The sequence below is a fragment of the Ciconia boyciana genome, chromosome 4, assembly GCF_034638445.1.
Source record: "Ciconia boyciana chromosome 4, ASM3463844v1, whole genome shotgun sequence".
Lineage (NCBI taxonomy): Eukaryota > Metazoa > Chordata > Aves > Ciconiiformes > Ciconiidae > Ciconia > Ciconia boyciana.
The window spans coordinates 83,362,504-83,378,564 of NC_132937.1; the positions used below are offsets into that span (position 1 = coordinate 83,362,504).

Here is a 16,061-nt window from a genome sequence, read left to right on the forward strand (position 1 = left end):
CACCATCATTGATCAAAGACTATTGAGAGCAGCCTCACAATGGCATCTGCCAGCTCCCTCAGCACTCGTAGGTGCATCCCATCAGGGCCCATGGATTTACGTATATCCAGTTTGCTGAAGTACTCCCTGTCCTGTTCTCTCCCACCAAGGGCACATCTTCCTTACTCCAACCTTCCCCCTCAAAGGCCAGTCTTGCTAGTAAAGACTGAGGCAAAGAAGACATTCAGTACTTCCACCTTTTCCATGCCCTGTGTAACCAGGTCCCCCATATTGTTTCTTTACCCCATTATCTACGTGCTTCCAGCTCCATTAGCAAATGAGACAAGGATATCTGCTAAACATCTCTGACCACCACACAACCTGCCAAAAAGGGGAAGAGAGAGGACAGCACAAAGTGGCTCTCCCATGTTTTGACTGAAAGGCACCTGACTTCATAACCATCACAAATCTTTTAACTATTCATGTAATTCCCAATGATGGCTTTTTTTTTCCAAGGAGCTTCAACCAAAAGAACACATAGAGTTCTCCACTTCCAGCACATGACGAGCTATCTGTAGAGCACAGTCCTGTGGAGGGTTCCCCTAGCATTATGCAGGACCACTGAGGGGACTGAGGAAGACTAAGTACACCACAGGAGATACACTCAGCCTCTAGCACCTTCAAACTATGAAGGTGCTGGAACTGTTCAGGAAAAGGATGAATCTTTTTTATAATGAAAAATATTAGGCACTGTTAGATCTCCATATTACAAAAAGATGTTGCTATTGACAATTCTGCTACTGCAGTTCCCTAATATATTTTCTTCTCATTTTGTAGGTGGATAAGTGAAAAGAGTTAGATAATTTATTCAAGACCACGTGGTGCTAGAACCAGGATTAGCTAGTATGTGCTTGCATTCTTGTGCTCCATCCGGTGAACCAAGGCTGTTCTATTTCCTCAGAAAGGTGTCAAGGACAGTCATAAGAAATACTTTTTTAAAATAACTGTTTAAGGAAAGATGAAGGAATATTTTATTTATTTCAGTTCAACCATTTATCTAGAACAAAAGATTTTCTTGGCAGATAAGTAAGCTGCAACATTCCACCAGGCTGAAGAGCTCAGCTTCTCCTTACTCCTCTACAGCGTGTTTCATGTCACAGAAACATATGCCTTGTTAGAGTCTATTTTGTATTCCTCTTTGTTTGACAGTACTTGCTTTTATGTGAAATATTTTTCTGGCATTAAAAAATTTTGCATGAATTCATCTTTTTATGTCTTAACTTCAATTTTCAAGCCGTGTTTTCTCCCTTGTCTTTGTAAAATAGCATGAAAACTGCTATTTTGGCTGTAAAAGAATTGGATACTCGACAGACCTTTTCAGACTATATCTTTAGATACAGATCAGTTTTGCTGTTTTCTGTGGTTTTGTTTGTTTGGTTGGTTTTTAATGAGGAAGGGAAAGTCTATTTCGGAATAAAAAATACTAAAATCTGATGTGCAAGTATACGCATCAAACTTTACTCTTACAACATGGTACCTTAATTAGAAGCAAACTTCATTGACAAGACTGTGAAGTAACTTAACAATTAATCTGACTGAAAAAGCAAAAATAACCTTTATTACATCCATTACAAAAAAAAAAAAAAAACAAAAACCAAAACAAAACAAGAAACTCTTAGCAGTGCAGGGCTCTGCTTTGAAATGTTCAAAACCCATACACATTACTTCTCTTAAAAATACATTCAAATACTTCTAGTAAAGTTAGACTGTGTTTTATATGTGATAACCACCCTACTGTCATTGCCGATATTTTTCACATAATTTCACAACTTTTTTTCACACAATTGTGCTCTAGACACAATGTTTTCATAAAGAACATTTTAAAATGCTAATTTTCTAACATTGCTCCATCAACCTGGTCTCTCATCTGGATTTTAACACTTGCAAAAATGTGTGGCCTGGATCTCGAGGTTCTTTAAGGCTGAGCTTAACAATCGCACTTGGAATAGAGACTATAAAATGAATTTTTGGAGTGGAAAATTGCCAGAAGTCTCTCCTACACTCCACTGCCTTTTCTATAATTCCTTAAAGAGGGGAAATAAATTGTGAAATAAACAACTAAACTCAGTGGAAAACCAGACTGTCTCAGTACAAAGAATAAGGGATGCACACCCAGATGCAAAGCATCCACCAACAATGTAGTAGGGAAGCAGTGGGCATGCAGTCATGAATTTATGTCAGCATGTGTAGTGCTAATCTAGATAGCACAGTTAAAAATAGCAGTGAAGACAGATGAAAGCAGACTTCAGCATGGCTTAACATTCTGTCCAGAAGGCTTGGACAGCCCTCTCTTAGGTCTAGGCTTGCATGTCTTTACAACACATATAGATCAAAGCTAGTACAGATCTGTCTGCATGTCCTGCAATCACACTACTCAACTGCAGTGTAGACACATCCAGAAATAGTGCTACTGTAGATACATTCATCTAAAAACTGCATTTGCAAAAAGCAAAGCCTGGGAACATACCATAAAGCATACGGGATCTGATGAGGAACACATGCTGGAGAGAGTGTCCATTTTGCTAAATTGTATTAGCTGGGCTAATTCGTCCCCCTACACAGCCTGCTTCCCTTGTACTCCTGGAGGACAACGTAAATGTGCTGGCTGGCCTTTCCTATGGGGTTTCACAGAGTCAGGCCAGACTAACCTGATCCTTCAGGTACAGCGACTCACCCAGCTTTACTGTCTGATGAAGAGACACTCTTACACTCTACAGGCAGCTGGAGGCAACCATGCTACGTGTAAATGGCACCCATTTCTCTTCATAAAGTACTAATGCCAGATGCCGAAGCGCTAACCTAAGCAGGTACATTAGCTATCTACTATTTCAAGGCCAGTTATTTCAGAAGAACATCAAGATACCAACAATGCCTTCGTCCACTACTGCTGCTACCAGGGGCAGAACTTACTGTGATGCAGAAACCCAGCAGCTGATAAAGTCCTTCAAATTCAGGACCTCCTCCCCTCAAACAGTAGTTTGCTGTACAGCTGCAATACTACATCCTCTACTAGCTACAAACTACAAGCTACTACAGACACTACATCCTCTCAAGGACAGCTTACTACCATTTGTCCAGCAAGTAACTAAAAGGATTTACGCATGTTCTTAAACTGACTGCGTAATGAATGATTCACTCCAGGGAGATTTTGCGTGCATTTTGCTAAATCACAACCAGAAGACAAGTTAAGAAGGAATGCAGTTCTTCAGCACGCCTAGCTGCCTTATGAGGAGAGTATAAAGACACACAAGCTAGTGTTGACTCAGACAATTAAAGTTCTAGTAGGAATCAGATCACAGCAGCAGGGATTATATACAGGCTAATTTACCATCAGAGGAAGTGAGCTAGTGAAATAAAGAAAGTTCTGGATGCAGAGATAAAAATCCCATGCTGCTGCCTGTCTCTCTGCAGAAACCCTGAGCGCATGCACAGCTGTGCTCCACTTAGCTGTCCGGACCTGGGCCTCTCACCACTCAATCACAGCTAAGCCTCCAGTCATCAGGCAGTGCTGTTCCAGCCATTTCATCTCAGATCCAATTTGTGAAGCGCTTTACTAGGAAGTGCAGAGAGGCAATGGTTAACTCCTCCATGTAGGGAGCATCACAGTAAAGAGCAGAAATACAACTCCCACTACGCTGTTTGCTAATGCGCTTCATCTATGACCCTCAAGAACAACCATAAGGAGGTAGGTGAGAGTTTAATTGCTCTCTGCTCAGTCTTAGAGAACAACAGCTAAAGTTGCCAAGTATGGTGTGAAAAACCTACCCATTAGACTGACATTATCAATGCCTTTGAAAGCACTACCAAGCAGCTGAGATAATTGCTAAACTTGTGTCCTATATACCAGTAGCAGACTCATAATGCTGAACAATAAGTAATGATTTTATATTAATCTCTTAGACATTGGTGCTCTCAAAACTCTGTTCCAAGAAATGTTGTATTGAGCTATTTGTAAACAGAGGCTTCTTGAATCTAGAATTAAGAGTCAACTTACCACCAAAAGCAGTATCATTACCATTTATCAAAGACACAACATGGTATACTAACACAAACAAACATTAACAGAAACATATTGAACTAAACGCAAACCCCCCAACCATTAATTTTTGGAACTGCACCATGTGCTCTGTAACAGTATATCACAAATTTCGTTCTCTTTTAACTTGCTTTGGCGTTTTAAACTTAACTTTAAAATGCTTTGGCGGCATTTTTTCCAAGATCTGGCCTGTTCAATCATAACAGCAACTACTGTTATCATAATTAGACTTTAAAATGTACCTCTTGTTTTCCTATGGAAAACTTAAAATACCATACGCAAATAACTAATACAAAGATGTATACAGAGGAATACAAACAAACTCAGCCTCCTGAAAACTATGCTATCAAATTGCTTTAAGCAAATATCGCATCAAGATGCTGTAGAATGTATCATATTCAAAAGGACAGTGAAAATCTGAATCCTCCTTTTTCTAACCTGTTGTTTGTTCCATGGGGACACTGCCTCACTCCATTCACATCTACCACAAGGGTGCCCATTAACTTAAACATGAACAATGTTAGTCAAGGGGCCCAGGTAACTACGATTCTGTAGCTATGAAGCAAAAAGTATTGGCAGAGTTCAAGATTAGAGTATTTATTCAAAGTCACTTACATTTAGCTACCATAAATTCCTTTACTTCTAATTTAAACTCTGGTTTAGGTTAATGAAAAGCAAATAATTAATGATGTAAGTATAACTCAATTTCCTGGTGATTCCATTCTGTAACTCAAGATTAAGTTTTTGCCCATGTCCTAGCAACAAGCACAAACATTGTGCTTTATCCAGTGCTCAACATGAGTTTGCAAAATGATAATATCCCAGTATTTAACATAATTAGTACACATACCTTAGGAATCTCTGAATGTACAAAAGGAGAAATGAGTATACTTAGACTGAGCGCAATAGAAGTGTGGGCCAGGAAATGTGCCATGCAGCTTATTTACCTTGCTAGCACTCTTCTGCTTCTGTGTGCACCATATTTCCCAGTTTTATTTTGCTTTATTTTGTTTGTTTGTTTAAAAACATATTGGACACAGCATTTACAAATATTCAAATAAATCTGTCACCATGCTGACAACTTCAATATTTAAAATCTTGAGCCAATTCAAAAGCAATTCTTGGGCTCTTCGTAACTTTACTACTGTGACTCAACTGGAACTGACAGCATAGCATACAAAAGGCAGAATATTTACAGTTGTATTTTAGTAAAAGAGAACATGAGATATGTACATGCACGTATAAACATGCCAGCAGTTATATGTTGTTAGTCTGGACAGTTAAAGGTATTTCCTATTTCTTACAAAAAATGCCAGTCAGTATGGCCAGATCCTGCAAAAGAACTACATGGATGAATAACCAGCAGAGCAGTATAGCTTCAAATCATAATCATGTGCATACCCCTGTTATGCACATGTGCAAAAGCTATGCAGCACAGCCTGATTTTTACTCACAGATGTAAACAAGTTTGCTAAAATGGGGGGGTTGAAGGGAAGTGTTAAGTTCCTGATTAGAATTTAATTTTAAATGGTGAGTTCCAGATTGATGCAGTAACAATAAAACAGATGGGGGGAGAGGGAGGAGGATTTATACACAAGGAGAGGTCATGTAATACACTGTATTGAGTTTAAAAGATAAGTGAGACAATGCCTTTTTCTCCAGTATAAACAAAGAAAAATAATGCCAGCAGTTTGACTGCAAACAAGAACTGCAGAGGAAACGGAACTGAAAAGGAAATGCTTACAGCAAACCTTACAAATCTAATGCTACGTTTTAACCAGAAAAATACATTTTCAAGTGTTACTCAATAATTATAAAGTGCAAATCAACCACATTCAAATTCAAAATAAGCTTTGGTAAATGCTCCTTAACATAGAAGACAATATACCCAATGAAAGATTGCCCCAACTGCCAAACTATGACAGCTGAATTGTACTTCTCTTTGATACCTCTAAGATCTTCAGACTTCCGAATCACTTAGGAGTTTTATCTTAGAAGATGAAATTACAGTTCCACCTTAGACAGGTAAACAGCAGGTGATATTTCTACCACAATAATTAATTAATTACTTTTTTCCCCTCAGATAAAACTCTCTTTGGACCTTAAATCATAAGGTATCTGATGCATATGTTCTATTTTCTTGTTTCCAATGGTTCCACTGTGCACATAAATCTATTGTACAACCACATTTGCATTTAAAGAGAAATTCCCTTGTGTTTACTATGCACCTGCTCCATGTAAGCCTATCTGCTCTGCCTCCTTTGACAAGCAGACAGATCTGCCAGAAAAAGAGAGAGCACAGACACAACGGTCCTCCAAGTCCTCTTGCCAATTACCTAAGCATTATTTCCTTTAGTTCAGTTATGGTCCTATTCTGACAACAGTTGAAAAGAACACCTACTTGCCCTTCCAAAATCCAATACTTCTCAAAATTTTTTAACATATTTTTCATCTTGACAATGAACATATAAATTTCAACTGTACAAAATCAGTGTATTTTCTAAGTAATATACAGTAAAGCATTGGTAAACGGGTTCCTTACAAAGACGTTCACCCCAAAAATATGAACTTTTCTTTATTTTACTTAGCATTAATTAACATGGCTGCATAAGGAAGAATGAGAATATTCTCATTCTGGCATTCTACCTTCAACTGTAACCTGAAATAGATAATAGATTATTCTAACAAAACTGTGAAATAAAAATGGTAATTGTTCCCTTCTCTTCCCCTCCTTGCTCCTGTAACCATGCTCGTGATTCATGGGTTGCTTCTGGAGCTTCAGGCAGATAATCAGAGACAGACAGGGGTGGAAATAAAGCTCTACTGCACATCCCATCTAGTCAGCTGAAACGTTTAAAAACGGGGTGAGGGGAGATAACATGCTGCATCCACAAAGGAACTACTGGTCTTTGTGCCTGTGAGGTGCAGCATCACCACTCCATGCATACATGACACCAAACGATGCCACAACTATGAGTACCAGCATCCCTGCACTATTGCCAACGCGACTTTTGTTCTGCTGTCCATGATGGTCAAGTCCCCCCTACCGGGCTGCCTCTGGCTGTGCGCTCCCCTTTCTTGCTGGCATCTCATCACAGCATGGAGGCAGCGCTACCCACATGTCTCCATTTCAGAGGACAGAGACTAGAGCAGCTGCAGCAGGGTTGTCATGCTTTCCTCTTCCTGGTTCTAATCAGGCAAGCGTGCAAGCAGGACAGAGCTGCTATGGGTGTAGAGGGACGTCTTGGAAGAGGAGTGTGCGAGAAGGAGAGCTGTACCAGTGTGGGTGGTATCCCATCTCAGCTATGTGTGGGAAGAAGACTTCTAGCACCTATGGAGTTCGCATGGGGAAAGGTTTCGACTCCCAGCAAGACGGGACAATTGGGAAGCGGGGCAATAAGAGGCACTTCCTAGTTTCTTGAAGGTCTGCTGACACCTTGTCAAAAAATGGTTATAAAATATGTAGATATTTGGGATTATAGTTTTCCAATCATGAAAAAAATAAATGCAAAGTGATCTATTCACACTTATTCACAGTACTCAGGGGAGGGACTGCATCTCCAAAGGCACCACTCGGTCACCTTGTCCAACCAGTCTACTTTTTATATGCAGCTCTTTGTAAACTCAGAAGCTGGCCCCAAAGAAATCACGTCATACTTACCATTCACTGTCATTAGAGAAAAAACATTAAGAAGAGGAGCATTTTCTATCTAATATAATTTACTATCTTCTATAGGACTTCCTTACCTGAAAGACTGCCCATCTCCTTATGCCAAAATGCCACTTAAAGTATTTTGCGTAGCCCACACTGGCCTACTTGCTCAAACAAGGTTTTTTTAAGAGGCTGGTCTCTTACAAACTACTCAGATTTGGAGATAACTCTTCACTGGCCCCTTCCTCTGATATAATTCTATTTTACCCACTTTTTCAACAAGCTACAAGCCGTATTTGCTTTCTGCAACGCATTGAGTCAATGACAACAGAAATCGCAAAGATCTGAAAAATGACTGCACTGCTGGTTTAAGACACTGTTAGCGGCTGGGTGAAGTGAAACAGTCAGTTTGCATAAGTCAGTCTTTGACACACGAAAACATGCAGAAATGAAACAAACCACACCTTACAAAGGGAGCCTTTTCACACCAGGCATGGGCACTAGGCCTCTGTGTTAACTGAAGGAATACCTAAAGCAGAAGTTACTATACGATTTTGGAACTATAACTATAGTGGCGAGGCAAGCTTCTTCTTGACAACTGGACAGGTCAAATTCTAATTGTTTTATTCACATAAAAACCCCTTCTCACTGTGTTTGAACTCCCTCTTCAGCTACCCGTCAAGACCACGTTTCCAGCTTAGGTGCAAAATCTTCAAAATACGGCTGCAGTATGGCAGCAGGCATGCTTGCAGGCTTAGCAGTACAAAGAGGGAAGTGGCTAACCATGTTCACTGGGCAGCCCATGAGCTCGTTGCAGAGAATTTTAGGGTGAAGAAGCTCGTGTTTATGGGTGGTAGTAAGGCAACAGGTCATATTATTTATGGCTTGTTGGGAGTATATGCAGTACATATACTCACTAATTCAGTAAGGGTGAAAGACGCTATGAAAGACTGCTACAGCATGCTGCACAAGGCTTAAATACATGCACATCATTCAACATAATTCCTGGCTACAGGATCAGAGCTATTTGCACAAGATATAAAGTAATTTTGATTTTCCTATGCTATGATTGTATCCTCTTCTTCAGCCATTTAAATATCACAAAAGGGTCCAATAATGAAGTGATTTGCTTCAGTATAGGTTTTTTTTAAACTTTTTCAGTTACCTTTTGCAGTTGGATTGCTGAGGTGTACAACGAGGCCATGCTTCCAAGATTTTCTATGGAACCATAGGCACTAGCAGTTTTTTGGTGGGTTTTTTTTTGGGGGGGGCTTTCTGAGAAGCAGTCGTGACTGATTAATATCTCTCTAAGAGCTGTGGCTTTAATCCAGCCATTGAAAGTGCCATGAGGTGGTAATGCTGACAATGAAGATTGAGACTATTTAGGAGCTGGTTTGTATCCAGTACCATCAGGACGCGATCCTCGAGCTCTTCTTCATATAAATCGCATTTGCTCGCATAAAAACACGCACTGATTATGGGTGTGAAAAAGTTTTGATCCCTGGTGCTGCAGAAACACGATCTTGGACTGACCCGAGTATAAGCCAAGGCGCAGTTTTTCTACCAGACAACTTTGCATTTGCTTCCCCACATTAGTTACAAACATGCAACTCCTACTTTTATTTTCTTCCAGATTTCGGCATGCCCCGGTGGGACAGGAGGGTGCTGAAGGCTGAGTCCCCGCCAGGGACGCCCGGCTCCGCGCAGAGCAGAAGCAAATCTGCGTCGGCTTCGGGTGCCAGCGGGTTTCACTGCGCTACAAGGGGCTTTGCAGCGGCACTTCGCAGAGCTGACATCACGTATTCGCTCAGCCCCAACAAACCCCGCCGCGTTCAGCCCTGATTTCATGCGGAAAGCACTTCCCCGGGGCGGGCTGGCGGGGGCCGGGGCTCGCCCCCCCCACGCCGCTCCCGCCCGCTGGCCGCCTCTCCCGCCGCCCGGGCACCCCCGCTCCCGCGCCTCCCGGGGACGGCCCGGCGGGGGGAAGCCCGCAGCCGCGCCGGGCGCCTCCAGCGCTACCCGCAACCCCGTACTCCCCGCGGGGGACCCCGGGCCCGGCTCCGCGCCCCCCTCCCGCCGCCCGGGGGGACAGCGTTGTCGGCGGCAACAAAGCCCCCCGCCCGCTCCGCTCCGCTCGCCTCACCTCACCCCTCCGCTCCGCTCGGCCGCGGCCGCTTCGGGGCGGCCGCGGGGTGATGGAGACGGGGGAAAGGACCCAGGTGCCGCCTCTCGGCTGCCGCCCCCCGCCACTCCCCGCCGGTGCAAGCAGGGCTCCGGCAGCGGCCCGGCTCCCGCCGCCCCGCCCTCCGCCCCTGCCCTTCCACCGGCCAGCGGCCGGGAGGAGCGAGGGTGGAGGCCCCGCCGCACACCCGGCTCCCGGGCCGCCGGCGGCGCGCTCCCGGGAGCGGCACTCACCCGCCCCGCCGCGCCCGCGCCTCCTCCCGCCGCCGCGGCGAAGGCCTGCTGCGTCACAATGCCGCCGCGCCCGTGCCGCGCTCCGCGGTCTCGGGGCGCGGGGGGCGCTGCCACGTGACCGGCGGCGTGGGGAGGGAGGGGGGGGCGGGCGGTACCGGCGGCGCCCCCCGGGCCGGGGCAGAGGCACCCGCGGGGGCGTCGGGGGCCGCGGCTGCCGGCGCGGGATGGCCGGGGCTCCGCTCCGCTCCGCGCCGCGCAGGCAGCCCTGCCCCGGCGGGCGCCCGCCCCGCGGCCGGCGGTGGGTGCCTCCTCCCGCCCCGCGGCTTGCTGGCAGCGCCCCACGCGGGCTTTACGCGCGTGTAAAGCGGTGCCGCTGCACCTGGAAGTGCCGCGCCGCGCCGCCGTGTCAAATGCTGAGCGCGTGGCACTGCGCTGCACCAAAAATACCTGAAAATATTGAGTTCAGTTCGCTCACATCTGTTTAAAATAAAAACTTGGTTGGTTTGGGGGGGGGGGGTGGTCTGCTGTAAAACCTGGAAAGCGTCGCTGCTTCCCTCTGGTTCACGGCGATGGAGCCGGTGGCACCCTCGGACACCTTCCTCTTGAGCGGGTCTCGCCCGCCCTGGCGAGAAACCCGTGTTTTCTCCTACGCTGCTGAGGGTCAGCAGAGCTGCAAAGGGTGCTCCTGCACCCAGCCGCTCTGAGCGCTTGGTAAGCCGGCCGGAAACCCGCCCGCTGCTCCACAGGCGCTGCAGGGGCCGCGTGGAGAAAGGAGTCCTCCCAGCAGGTCGGCCGGAGTAACGCCCTGCCACCCGGGCATCTGATGTGAGCAGAAGAGCAGAAAAGCGCACCTCTGGCTGGTTTTCTTCTTTGTGATTTAGCCCGTTCTGTGCCGTGCTTTCACAGCGTTAACAGGGATTTTTTTGCCCTTACTATTAGTAGGCACATTTTCCATCCTGTCTCTTAAATGTATCCCTTTATATACCTTTCCATCTCCCCCTGCTTTTGTGTGCTATTACATTTCAAACACGGAACTTCTTAGATTTCTTTTCTCTGATGAGCAAACACTGCAAAAGCCCAAAAGATGCATGTAGGAAATTAAAGTGAATTTATGCTAGTTTGGCGTTTTGGAAAACTATTGCCCGCAGAACACATAGAGCACACTCAGCAGTACCGCAAGTATGCCCACATCAGTCAGCACATAGCACTGCTCTGGACAAGTATCTCTGGAAACAGGGAAAACAGTTCAGTCTCCAGCTCAGTGGGTCTCTGTCCTTCCTATAGGGATTTCCAGTGAAAGTGCTAATCAAAGTGTGGCTCCTGGTCATAAAAAAATAACTCATTCTGCTTAATCCTGAGACACAGTCATCAGAGAGTAACAACCCTGAGAAGCTTTTCATCTGAACCCAGTGACTTGGAGATGAAATATAGTCCTCCATGATATGTTCCTTGAGCTATGTAGGTGATGCAGCATCATGCATTTTCAAATATTTTGCAGCTCATTTGACATACGTGCCCAGAGTGGAAAGCTGTTATATTCCTTTCTTCTTAAATTGCATTTTTAAGATGTGTAGAAAACAAGCTTGAGTATGAATTACAGTGAATTCTAATCTTCATGTGCAAGGCCAACTACATGGAGCAATACTATCTTAACCACCTTAAAAACATCTGTGCTGATTGGGGGTGGAGGGTTTACTTTGGAAACATATTTTGCTTTTTTGTCATTCATTTTTATGAAGGGGCATATTTGGACACTGCACGTTTCACACTTGTACATATATGGAGATTAAGTAACCATTTGGGGTATTTGTAATGCATTTGATTAGGTGGTTTTATACAGGAATGTTAGTCAGCTGCGTGTGATTAAATGGTTTGAAAGGAATGCAGGTCAGCTCCAGAACACAATGTCATATAGGAGTATGGCCTGCTTGACAAACAGCGTTGATGAAAAACCAAAACCAAAAAAATCTTATTTTAATTTACAGGCTATAAATACCATCCATATGCAAATACAGCTTGTAAGATAAAAGCTTGCCAAGTGTCTTTGTATGTGTTATATATGATAGTATCTCAATTAGAGCTGATAACCCTGTTTATGTATCTACTTCTGAACTCATTGCTGGAAATATTGTTTGAATAAGAAGTGCTGATTAGGCTATATGGCTGTACAAAAGCTAAATTATGATATACAACTTCAGTTCTTGTAAGAATTTCAGGGTGAATTTTTACTGCCAGTTACATGGCACCATCATTATTTTTTGTCTAAAATAAAATCACAGAACGCTAGCTCTCTTCTTACTGTGTACGCAGAGACAAAATTTTGCTGAAATAGAAACAACTTCTCGTTGGTAATCCTATTCCCAATGGAGTAAAGTGGTTCGAAAATGTGTTGCACATTGTTTTTCTAGTATGTTTCTCCAGGATCATTTAATGGTTTGTTGAACCTCAGTATTCCTACTTGATGAAGCCGAGGCTGGTATTTGTGTCAGAACTGCACAGCCTATGGTTGGATGCACATGGGAAAAGACAGATCTTCTGTGGGCTAGCAGCACTTGCAAAACTGAATTCTGTGGCCCCCATCAAGGGTCCATGGCAGTCAGCAGCAATCACAGCATCCATCAGTTATCACGTCCATCGATGTTAATGAATATGAGAGAAAGCATCCATTATTTTTGAAACTCCTCTGAGAGATGACCTTGAGACAGATTTAAAAGTGTGGTGCTTGATAATACTGCTCATGAAGACATGATCACATTTTAATTAAGGCACAAAGCCCATGGAGGTATGTCCAGCAGGAACTTTTCTGTTCCTGTGCAGGACCAACTCTGGCACCTCTATACTTGTTCCTGGAAATATGCAGCAGTCCTGCAATGGAGAAGGTGGGCAGGAACAGAAAGGAGGCAGAAAGGAGGCAGCAGGAGCCTGGAACAAATGAGTCCAGCAAGGTACAGTATGTTGCCATTTTTTTCAGAGCAGCAAGGCTGGGAATCAGTGTTCTGCTGTACAGGTAACTTAAACAGTCAGTAACACTGTAGGGTTTTTAAAGTACTTCATATATAAAGGCAGCCTACGGACTTCCAGATGGTGACCTAGGACTGCTGACGTGTGATATCTCCACCAAGGAACATCACCAACAGTATCATATTAAGCAAAACCTAGCAATTACAGAGTAAGTGTATCTCCTGAAATAACAAAGAGCAAGCTTTAACTCAGTCATATGATGATCCATGATGACTCACACTCATTCAAAGCAGTCATCCGAGCACTTAGATGTTCTCTTTAAAAAAAAAAAAAAATCCCATTCAGCTTTGAGGACCAGCAAGAATAACTACCTTTTTCAGAGCATGACAGAATTTATGTACTCGTTTCAAAAGAGCGAGCCCAAACCAGGTGCATTGTTCCTATCTTCACCTTCAGATCCTGAGTGGAAATAAATGGGACACAGATCAAGTCAACCTTGCATCTAACTTTCAAAAAATGTTGTTCTTAGGTTTTCCTGCTTTCAGTTTGCCCTAAAAACTGAATTTTTCCTACAAATATTTTACTCAATTTGGAAAAACATTTTCATTTTGAAAAGTGTGTAAAAATATAGCAAATATAGGTATAGGCATAGTTCTGTTAGACTGAGAGAACGACGACAACATTGCATAGGCTATCAGAAGTACTGACTTACTGTTTTGCTTTGATTACGACAAATGGTACCACACACATGCTGACGAGTAAGTCTAACATCTTAGATGGGTAAAATTTTTACATCTGAAGGAACCATGAGACTGCGTACGTGGGACTGCAATAAAAGTGAATTGTTTTTCTGCTATGTTTTTATACTGTTTTCAGTGTTTATAGTGTCTGAACCTGATCCATTAGCCCACAGTGGGGCAATCTGCTGCCAATAAATCTCAGAAAGCAAGAGGTTGCCTTGAAAAGAATGCAGATCAGATCCTCATCCATAAGAAGAGATGGGATTATAAAAACTTGAATAATTAGTTTGAAAACATCTTTCAGTGCATCCAGCTTCTGGGATTGTGCAGGAAGGTATTTTCTGCAATCTTAAGAGGCCATTGACTTGGCAACTGGCATGAGGGGAGAGGAGTCTCAAGCTTGAGCTTTATTAAATGCTTATTGATTTGATCTATTCTGTTGGGTGAATCACACAGAGAATTTCACAATGTGGCACCCAAGGTCCTGCTCACACATTCAGCACAACTGTGCAGAAGAACTGTACATAATATGTATGGTTGGAAAGCTAGTACATAGCATTACTGGATCAAAAGGTCAGGGACAATTACCATAATCAGCTACTCCAGCTTCTGGCATAAAGCCCCATAATTCCTGGTTGAACTAGAGAATGTTTTTCAGAAAGTGATCTAGTCCTGATCACTACGCTCCTAACAACATTGTTGTAATAGATAATTAGCTTCACTGTTAAATTATGTATGCTTGGTCCAGTTTCTCATTCAGCTATTTGAGTTTTGAAATTCTGACACTGGCTTTAGTTTTGCCTTTGCCTGCTGTAAATAAGGAGGTCTCCATTCTCATAGGTTTTCTTAACATCCATGTATTTTCAGTGTATTTTCAAGCTTTCTTTCAAAAGTTTTTTTGATAGATTATAAAGGATTTATTTTAATTCCCTGATATTTTGACAATAATACAAGCCCACAACTTTGAATTTGTGAATATTTGACGTCACGGATTTTCATTCTGAAAATTAATGTTGGCAAATTGGAAAGCTTTTAAGTGTGGTCCTCAAAACAAATTACAGATGGTAATACATCTTCTTTTTTCTATCTGTTATTCCTCTGCTGTATGTACAAAGAATGCCTTTGGATATGGCCACATAAAGAAGTTGCCACAAGGTAAGATGGACTTTGAAGTAGTGAATTACATTCTCTGCTCCATAACTGCCCTGGTGTAGCTCCTTCTGCCTCCCATGCTGAAGTTGGATCTCTTGCTAAGGGAATGTGCTCTTGTTAAGGGGCAAGTGAGCTTGTGCTCATCAGAAGGTGAGAGTGTGCATAGAAGCAAATCTCACAAAGTAGCTGAACCCCACCGGTTCCTGCATTAGTTTACAGCATTATAGCTTGCTTGTGGGATTACTTGGCTACTGTTTTATACTGGGAATACATGTGTAGTTGGCTGTCCAGAATTACACTCCGCTTTTGTCCCATCCTGTATATGTGACCTACATTCTTTGATGTGACCTCATTAGACAAGAAAAACAAGGAAAAAAGGAAGAGCTGGGGGTTTTATGTGATTAGAATATAAAGATGTTGTATGGTGCCAATTTAGAGATAAGATAAAAAGTCAAAAGTCTCATAGTTTAAGTTCAATGTTGATTTACACATATCCTTTTCAATTCAGTAGGGGTATGAATGAGTCATTAGAGGAAATCCTGACTGGGCAACACATTAAATTGGATTAAGACCAAATATTATGTTTCACTTGAGCCTTAACCAAAATCTGTACCACCATAAATTTATCGTAAGAGCTAGAAGTGAATTCTAATCACAGCAACCCTATGAACTAATGAAAAGCTTTATGGCTATAACCAATATATCACTACTAATTCAACCGTTTTGAATCTGCCCCTATTAATAAGATTATTCTGAGAAATTTTAAATCCACACTTACTGTCAATCTCTTGGCAGAAGACTCCACCTCCTGAATTAGGTCAAAGCAAGACATTTGAAACAATCTTTAAGTACTTGCTAAAATAATGATATAAAAAAAACAGTCTGGAGAAATCTCGGGAAACCAGCTGGCTGTGTAATAACAGCCTAAAAGGAAGGCAAAGTAAGACTTCCAGACTACTTCGTAACAAATCTCTACATGAGAAAGGAGGACTATTTCTCATTAAAAAGTTAGGGCAGAAAAGTTTCAACTTTGGGAGTTGACAAAATGCCTATATTGGGACCTGGT

The 16,061-nt window shown here is 42.9% G+C and overlaps 1 protein-coding gene across 6 annotated transcripts in view; it reads right to left on the minus strand.

The window, feature by feature from the left end:
- SNCAIP (synuclein alpha interacting protein) overlaps positions 1 to 10,813 on the minus strand; it is a 95,465-nt gene extending 84,652 nt beyond the window's left edge. For 2 of the 6 annotated variants that reach the window (XM_072860416.1, XM_072860423.1), the window contains exon 1: positions 9,871 to 10,007. The gene's annotated coding sequence lies outside the window, so the exon portion shown is untranslated. Of the gene's footprint in view, positions 1 to 8,892; positions 8,911 to 9,344; positions 9,363 to 9,870; positions 10,008 to 10,142; positions 10,259 to 10,675 lie in introns of those variants that run through there. The other 4 variants (XM_072860418.1, XM_072860417.1, XM_072860421.1 and 1 more) reach the window with 4 other exon arrangements.
- Between the last annotated feature and the right edge of the window lie 5,248 nt (positions 10,814 to 16,061).